The sequence below is a fragment of the Perognathus longimembris genome, chromosome 7 (assembly GCF_023159225.1).
Source record: "Perognathus longimembris pacificus isolate PPM17 chromosome 7, ASM2315922v1, whole genome shotgun sequence".
NCBI classification, from domain to species: Eukaryota; Metazoa; Chordata; class Mammalia; order Rodentia; family Heteromyidae; genus Perognathus; species Perognathus longimembris.
The window spans coordinates 18,765,907-18,773,586 of record NC_063167.1 but is presented as its reverse complement, the minus strand read 5'-3'; positions in this window follow the sequence as shown (position 1 = coordinate 18,773,586).

The following is a 7,680-nucleotide window of genomic DNA, read 5'->3' as shown; positions in this document are numbered from 1 at the left end:
AGAGAGAGAACCGGGTCCAGAGTTGGGATTCTCAGGTGGCCCTGGGGAGGGCCCTGTGGAGTGCTCCCTCACTGGAGGCGTGTACAGAGGTGGGGAGCACTGGACAGAGAGGACTCAGGCACACAGGCGGAGGCTGGGGCGTGGGCTTGGGCAGCTGAGAGATCGGGGTGAGTCCTGGACACGCTGCTGCCTCCAAGGTGTCTGACCTTCAGCTACCAATTTCTACTCACCGAGCCTCGGTTTTTCTCATCTGGAAAACTGGGCAGAATAATAGTCCCCACTTCCTGGGGTTGCCATGGAAATGACAGGACACAGCGTGGGCAAAGCACTGAATCCAATGCCAGACACAATCTGTGTTTAATATGAATTGGAGATGATCACCACAAGGAAAGTAGACATTGCCTGGAATAGGATTTGAATCCAGGTCACTGAAGTAAAGAAACCGAGGCGTTAGAACTTTATGGCTCCTAGGCTTTAACATTCTTTTTTTTTGGCCAGTCCTGGGCCTTGAACTCAGGGCCTGAGCACTGTCCCTGGCTTCTTTCTTGCTCAAGACTAGCACTCAGCCACTTGATCCACAATGCCCACGTCTGGCCTTTTCTATATATGTGGTGCTGAGGAGTCGAACCCAGGGCTTCATGTATGGGAGGCAAGCACTCTTGCCACTAAGCCATATTCCCAGCCCCGGTTCCTAGGCTTTAAAATGATACAATTTGGGGACTTAAGATCAATCATGACCAAGGTAGGTAGAATAACAGGGAATAACTCTATCCTTCCACCTGAATATGTGTGAGAGAGAGGGGAGGGAAGAAGAAAGAGGGGGAAGAGGAAGAGATGGAGGAGGAGGGGAGGTAAAATGGAAAACAAAAAACACCAACAGATAAAAAAGGAGAGAAGGGCCAAATGGAAAATGACTAAAAAGGCATAAATGTCTGGGAACAGGTAGCTCATGCCTGTAATCCTAGCTACTCTCCAGAGGCTGAGATCTGAGGATTATGGTTCAAAGCCAGTTGGGACAAGAAAGTCTCTGAGGCTCTTATCTCAGTTAACCACCAGAAAACCAGAAGAGGAGCTGTGGCTCAAAGGGTGGAGCACTAGTCTTGAGCAGAAAAGCTCAGCTCAAGGCTAGTGCCCAGGCCCTGAGTTCAGGCCCCACAGCTGACGAAAAAGAAAAAGTCATATAAATGTGAGTTGTCAGGTAATAAGTACATTTCTTTTTTGAACAGTGTCACTTCTCTTATTTTCTCCCAGTTTTTTTCCCCTCCTGACTCCCCTCTCCCACAAGTAGTGTGTAGTGCGTAGCCTTTAGTGAGGATACTAGACACTATATTGAATTAGTTTACCCTTTTCCCCCACCATTTTTGTGTCTCCCCTTGCCATCTCCAAATCAGATAAACTTTATTATAAGACAAAAAGTACAGAAATAAAAAACAGAGACTAAAGGGGAAAAAATAGAAAAAAAATCCAACCACAAAAAGTAAAAAATAAACAACCAACAAAAACCCTCTGTTTTCAATGGAATGCAGATCTGCTTCTTGAAATCCAGCCCACTGTCATAAGGCCAAGATTAAAGGTAAACCTGCAGGAGACTTCCTTCCGGGGTTCCCTCCTCCTCTTTCAGTGACTGTCACCGCCTCGCCTCTTCCCCATCCTCCCCTCCTGGAGCCTCACCCCTTCCACTTCCCACCTTGGTGTCCTTCAAGCCCCCATCCTGCTCCCTAGGATGCAGGTGTGACTGAACGGAGGTGGTGGGATATTGATGGGGCTACCGTTGTCCATGGCAGGGAGAATGTGCAGAAGACAAGTGTCGGGATCTGAACGATCCCCTTCTCCCCGATCCCACGGGGAGAATGGTGAACCCCAAAATCTATGAAAGAGCACTCGGCCTTGCCCTCCGCCGGCGGAAGGCCAAAGGTGTACTCCCATGGACCTGCGCTAAGTTGAGGAAAGGTTGCTGAAGCCTCCCCTCCCCCCAGTCCCCTCACATGTTACCCAGAGCGGGGGCGAAAAGGAAGGCATCAGGGACACGCTGTGGTGGTGGGATGCGTCTCAAAAACTTTAATAGGGAAAGGCACTTATATAGAAGTAATGGCGGGAAAGAAAGGGGGCTGGCCAAAGGGCCAGTCATAGGCTCAGGACCATGTCCATCAAGTGATATCACGAAACTTCCTTTGTGGGCGGGACAACCCCATCATGGTGGCACGCATGTGTTCACCTCCCAAGGGGTGGAGGTTTTCTTTTCCTGTTGAGGCCAGAAGGTGGGAGGAACTTCCTCCCACACTACCCCAGAGCTGGCGGGGAAGGGCAGCGTCTTGGGGGCTCTGTGCCCTTCCCCCTTCATGGCCGAAACTGAATCCCCAACAACAAGGGCCACCCAGGCAGCTTCCTCCCTGCTCCACCCCCCCCCCCCACCGCCTCCTCCTCGTCCTCCTCTACCACCTGTCCACAGGTGAGCTTTGAGGACCCAGCCATGGTGAGGTGGGTGGGAGGAAGCAGGGCTCTCACTCCAGCCTCACGTTCACCTCCAGGCCCATGTTGGGCAGACATTGCACAGAGGCTCCAATGCAGGAGTCCACACAGTTATGAGGGGATGGAGCAGGAGGAGCCCTTTATTATTCAAAGTGCGATCTGCTGGCCAGCAGCATGGGCCCAGCCAGGAGCTTGTTAGCAAGGTGAGGCCTCAGACCCATGCAGGTCTCCTGGATCAGAGCCTGCATACCAATGAGCTCTGGGGTAGCACTGGTGTGCACCGAAGAACTTCGGATAGCGGAGGCAGAGCATGACTGAGATGTCATGTCAGATGGCTGCAGTGCCACCTGCACCTTGCAGACCAAGCAAATCTGGGTCTAGGGGCCAAGACAAGCCCTGGCAGGTTTTGTCTCCCTGGGTGCCTAGGGCTGAGAGCTGCTGGTCTCTGTGGCTCTCCACATCTCCTCAGGTTGACAGCCCAGGGAGGAAGTCCCTGATGTCACGTGTCACAAGGAGGGAAGAGTGAACATGGGCACCTTTCCATCCTGCAGATCTGGCTTGAGAAGAAGGAAAAAGAAAATAGAGTAAGTCTTTGTTCCAATGCTGCTATAAGGAAGTGAGCTGGGGCAGCAGGAAGCAAGGCCTGTGTGTGTCTGGGAGTGTGTGTGTGTGTATAGTATAGTATAGATAACATTCATTAATTTAAAGTGCACTCACACCTCTCTCCACACACTTAGACACACACACCCTTTCCTACACACGTTCACACAAATATGTGTACATGGGCACACACATGCACATTCACACCTCCCATATACAATCACCCATACAAACATCCAAATTCTTACTCACACACATCTCATTTGTTCTGTTTCTCTGTAGAGCCCTGACCAATATAATTTGTCACAATGACCAATATTGCTAACAGAAATCACTATCATCACCATGATTGCACCATCATCACCACCATCACCACCATCATCATCTCGGGTCCCTGCTGAGCCCTGTGAGCTCCAGGTGCTGTGCAGGGAGCTTCTTGGTGACCAGCCTTCCTTACCAGGCTCTTCCCCCCACAATCCCTTCTAGAAGGCACTTACTATTTTTTCTTCCCTACTCAGAACAAACCAGGCTCAGGGAGCTGGCAGACCTGCCTGCCTCCCTGTGCAGTAAGTGTTGGCCCCAGGTACCCCACACCCCAGCACAGTGGTCCCTCCACCATGGAAAGCCCCTGCCCCTGGGGGCCTCCTCAGGAGTAGTGTGGAGTGTGACAAGGATGGAAGAGACTCAGACCTGGGTTCAGATCCCAGCATCCCCCCCACCCCCCGCTGTCTGGCTGAGTCCTGGACAATCCTCACGGCTCCCAGGGCACCGAGCTTGGTTGGGGTCGTCTCCCAGCCTCCCAGGGGCCTGGCCTCTAGTCCCCTCTCCTTTATTTCTTTCTTTTTTTTTTTTTTTTTGGCCAGTCGTGGGCCTTGGACTCAGGGCCTGAGCACTGTCCCTGGCTTCTTCCCGCTCAAGGCTAGCACTCTGCCACTTGAGCCACAGCGCCGCTTCTGGCCGTTTTCTGTATATGTGGTGCTGGGGAATCGAACCTAGGGCCTTGTGTATCCGAGGCAGGCACTCTTGCCACTAGGCTATATCCCCAGCCCTCTCCTTTATTTCTTGACACCATGGTCCTTTCTGACCTCTGCACCTCCACTGCTCCCCTCCTTGAGGCTGCAGACTGCTGCTGGGGCTCCCTCTCCACCTTCCCTGGACCCCCACTGGAGGTTCCCGGGCCACCACTCAGCCCTGGACCCTCACGCAGCTTCTCTACAGAGAAAGAATGGACGACAATCCCTTCCTGAGGTGACAGCCCTTTAATGGGGGGATCTTATCTTTGCTTGTGGCTATCGAAGTTTAAACTTTGCTTCTCCTACTGAGTGTCTTCTTCTAGTTTGACCAGACAGAAATGAACGTGGCTGGGTTAGATCAAAGAAAATCAATAAGTAATAAAAGTGAACATGGGAGGCCAATGCCTTATCTCAATTACAAGATGTGTGGCGTGGGGGTGGAAGGGAGGGGAAGTGGCATGAGGTGGGGGCTGGGAGACAGGTGGAGGCTGGATCAGTCAAGCGGCCTTCATGTCCATGGGGGCAGGTGGGAAGCAGTGGGAAGGGAAACAAGGGCCGGCTACCAATCTGGTGTTCATGGGGGTAGGCAAGGAAGGGGACAATGCAGTGTCTGTTCTGACCACTAGGCGGTGCTCAGCAACACATAGAATGGTAGAGTCCCTTGGCATGGCATCTTGTCTCTCTGCTTTCTTGGTGTCCTAACTTCGGAGGGATAGACGCTGGGCCTGGGCAGGGCCAAGCTTCGCATCCCTTGGGAAAGTCCCAGAGTAAGGTTGTCCCTCCTTGCCTTGACCTCTCATCCCCAGCTCTGACCAATGGTTTCCAACCCATAATGTTCTTGCTAACCCAACTCTTCCATTTTGCATCTAAGGTCTTTTTAGGGACTGGACATTCTGGGATCATGTCAGCTGACATCCACAAGGCCCACGTTAAGTACCTCATGACAACCTGCACTTGTGCCATCCAGTGGCCTAGGGGCAGGCATTGCGGAAACTGAGGCATACAGAGATAAGATCACTTATTGGAGGTCACTCTGCTCCTAACTCACAAACTAATCTCCCACATCCCACAACTTCTGTGATAGTCTATCCTTCCCTTTTGTTTTATAGAAGAGGAAAACAAGACCCAGAGAAGGGAGGAAACTTGTCCAAGGTCACACAGCATGTTAAGTATCCAAGCCTATAGCCCCTTGATTTTTGCCCACCATTACTTTATCTGCAGACAGCGCTGGCTGGCCACCTTCTCCTCAGCCACCAACATGAAGGTGACTCAGAGGTCAAGGGAAGACCAGATATGGGGAGATGTAGTCAGTACATGAAGGTGCCAGTGAGAGGCGTAGTTCCCATAGCAGCTGCTTGGGACCCTGGGGCCCCCTTCTCCCACCCAAATTCAGTGCAGGAACAAATCCTTAGAAAATGACTTGGCTTGGAATAAGCAGGCTAGCCATGGCCATTGCCAGCACTTTATTAATTAAGTCTCTCAAAAACAGTTAAACCTGGGCATTTAATTTAGATTTATAGGATACATTGGATTTATGAGACTAGTTATTATGCACTAAGTACAGGAACGCCTGTTGGTTTCATGGGTGACATTTATTGAAGTGCATAAAAGGAAATGATGGAAAGTTTAATCGCCTCCTGCTCATGTGAGGTCTGCCGGGGAGGTTGGAGGTGAGGCTCCTAGCTTGCACATGTAGGGTGTCTAGGGCTGGACTGAGGAGGAAGGAGTGCAGAGAAGACCTGGCTCCTTCTGGGCTGGGGGTCTCGCCAGAGGCAAGGGACATAGCTGCTGGCTCCCAGGAGGACTCAGAATGGCTCTAGATACTGTGACAGCCACTAGGGGACTCAGAGGAGGAGTGCTTAGGGGTCATCTGCTTGGCCCCCCAGCCCCCTTTGATAGGGCCCCAACACAAGGCCATGTGGTCTCAGGGAGGCGGGAGAGAGAACTCTGTGCTGTCACCAGCTCTACTGGAAGATGGAGTCCTCCAGGACCATGGCCAGCTGTAGCTTTAGCTCTTGCCAACCTCTGCCTCCTGAGCCTTGGGGTCAGGAAGCCTTTCCCTCTGGTTCCCACGCGTTTCCCGTGGCACCGTCGTGCTTCAGTCGTGGATGGTGTTCCAGGATCCCTCAAGTGCTCCTGGTGGGACTTGCAGAATTGGAGTTCCTTATCCATTACCTGTCCATGAGGGTAATGCTGAAAGAAGCAGCAGCCACCACCCTGGGTGCTGTGGCTCATGCCTGTAATCCCAGCTACTCAGGAGGCTGAGATCTGAGGGTCCTGGTTTGAAGCCAGTCTGGGCAGACAAATCCATGAGCTTCTAATCTACAATTAAGCAGCAAAAATCTGAAAGTGGATCTAGTGATAGAGCTCCAGCCTTGAGTGAAAAAGCCAAGCAAGAGCCGGAGGCCCTGGGTTTAAGCCCTAGTCCTGGCACATGCGTGCACGTGCACGTGTGCACACACACATACACACACACATACGGAGTAACGAGGAAGCAATATAGACCTTGTTGAGGGTGTGGTATCTGGGCAGAGACCTGGTAGAAGTGGGAAACTGAGGCAAGTGGTGGTGTGTGGAAGGATGGGATGGCATGAGGAGCATATGAAAGGAGGAGTAGGATAGGAGGGAAGGGATGAAAAGAAAGAAGTAGGAAGGTAAGGAAGGAGAAGAGGGGAAAGGAAAGGGCAGGGGAGTGAGGAGGGAGAAAGGGGAAGGGAAGCAGAAAGGAGGGGCACAGGAACAATCTACAGGACCTGAAGGCACGGGAAGGACTTGAGCCTGGAATCGAGGTTTGTGGGAAGTCACTGACCTGGTGGCTTCCTTGTCCACAGTGTGATCACAGGAGGGAGAATGTCCAGTTCTCACTGTGCTGTGTCTGCTTCTGCATGGGACTGAAGTCTCACCTCACTCTCCGACCCTCTGTCTTCTCTACTGTGAAATGGAGCTAGCATCCTGAGGGTGGAGGAGCAAGTATACATGAAAGTCGCAGGAGGACCATTATACTGAGTACACACTGATTCCTCCATGGCTAGCTGTGTCCAAATGGAGAGCACCCAGAAGGGTCAGGGGAGGGCAGCCATAAGACATGCTTCCACAGACCTGGAGGATGGGCAGCTTGGCTTCGTTTCCAGATGCACCCTGGAGGCTAGGGACAAAGAGTCTGGACTTAGATGGAAACCTGTGCCAGTTCCACCTGAACTCTGGACACCCCTTGGCCTCCCCGAGCCTCCCTGCCTCCCCAGTAAGGGGGCCTCACAGTGGCATCCTGAGACAACCCAAGGAGAATTGCACAAATGGAGGCATGGACATCTCCATGCAGATGCCATTTGCCCATCCCCATCTGGGGCTCCCCTGAGGCAGTCACTAGATAGATTGTCATTACAGTATCAACTCCAGGAGGGTGGGGGCATGGTGGTGTCATTCTTTTTGGTGCCTTGCCTTCCTAGTCTAAGTCCCAGGGTCCAGGTTGAACTTGGGGGTCCCTCTGGGCAGGGCTGAGCTGTAGTTGTGTCAGTACTATTCCAAATTTCCCTCCTGTTCCTTCTCTCCCTGGTACCTGAGAGTATGTAGCTTGCCCCCTCTGGCTATCCATCTACTC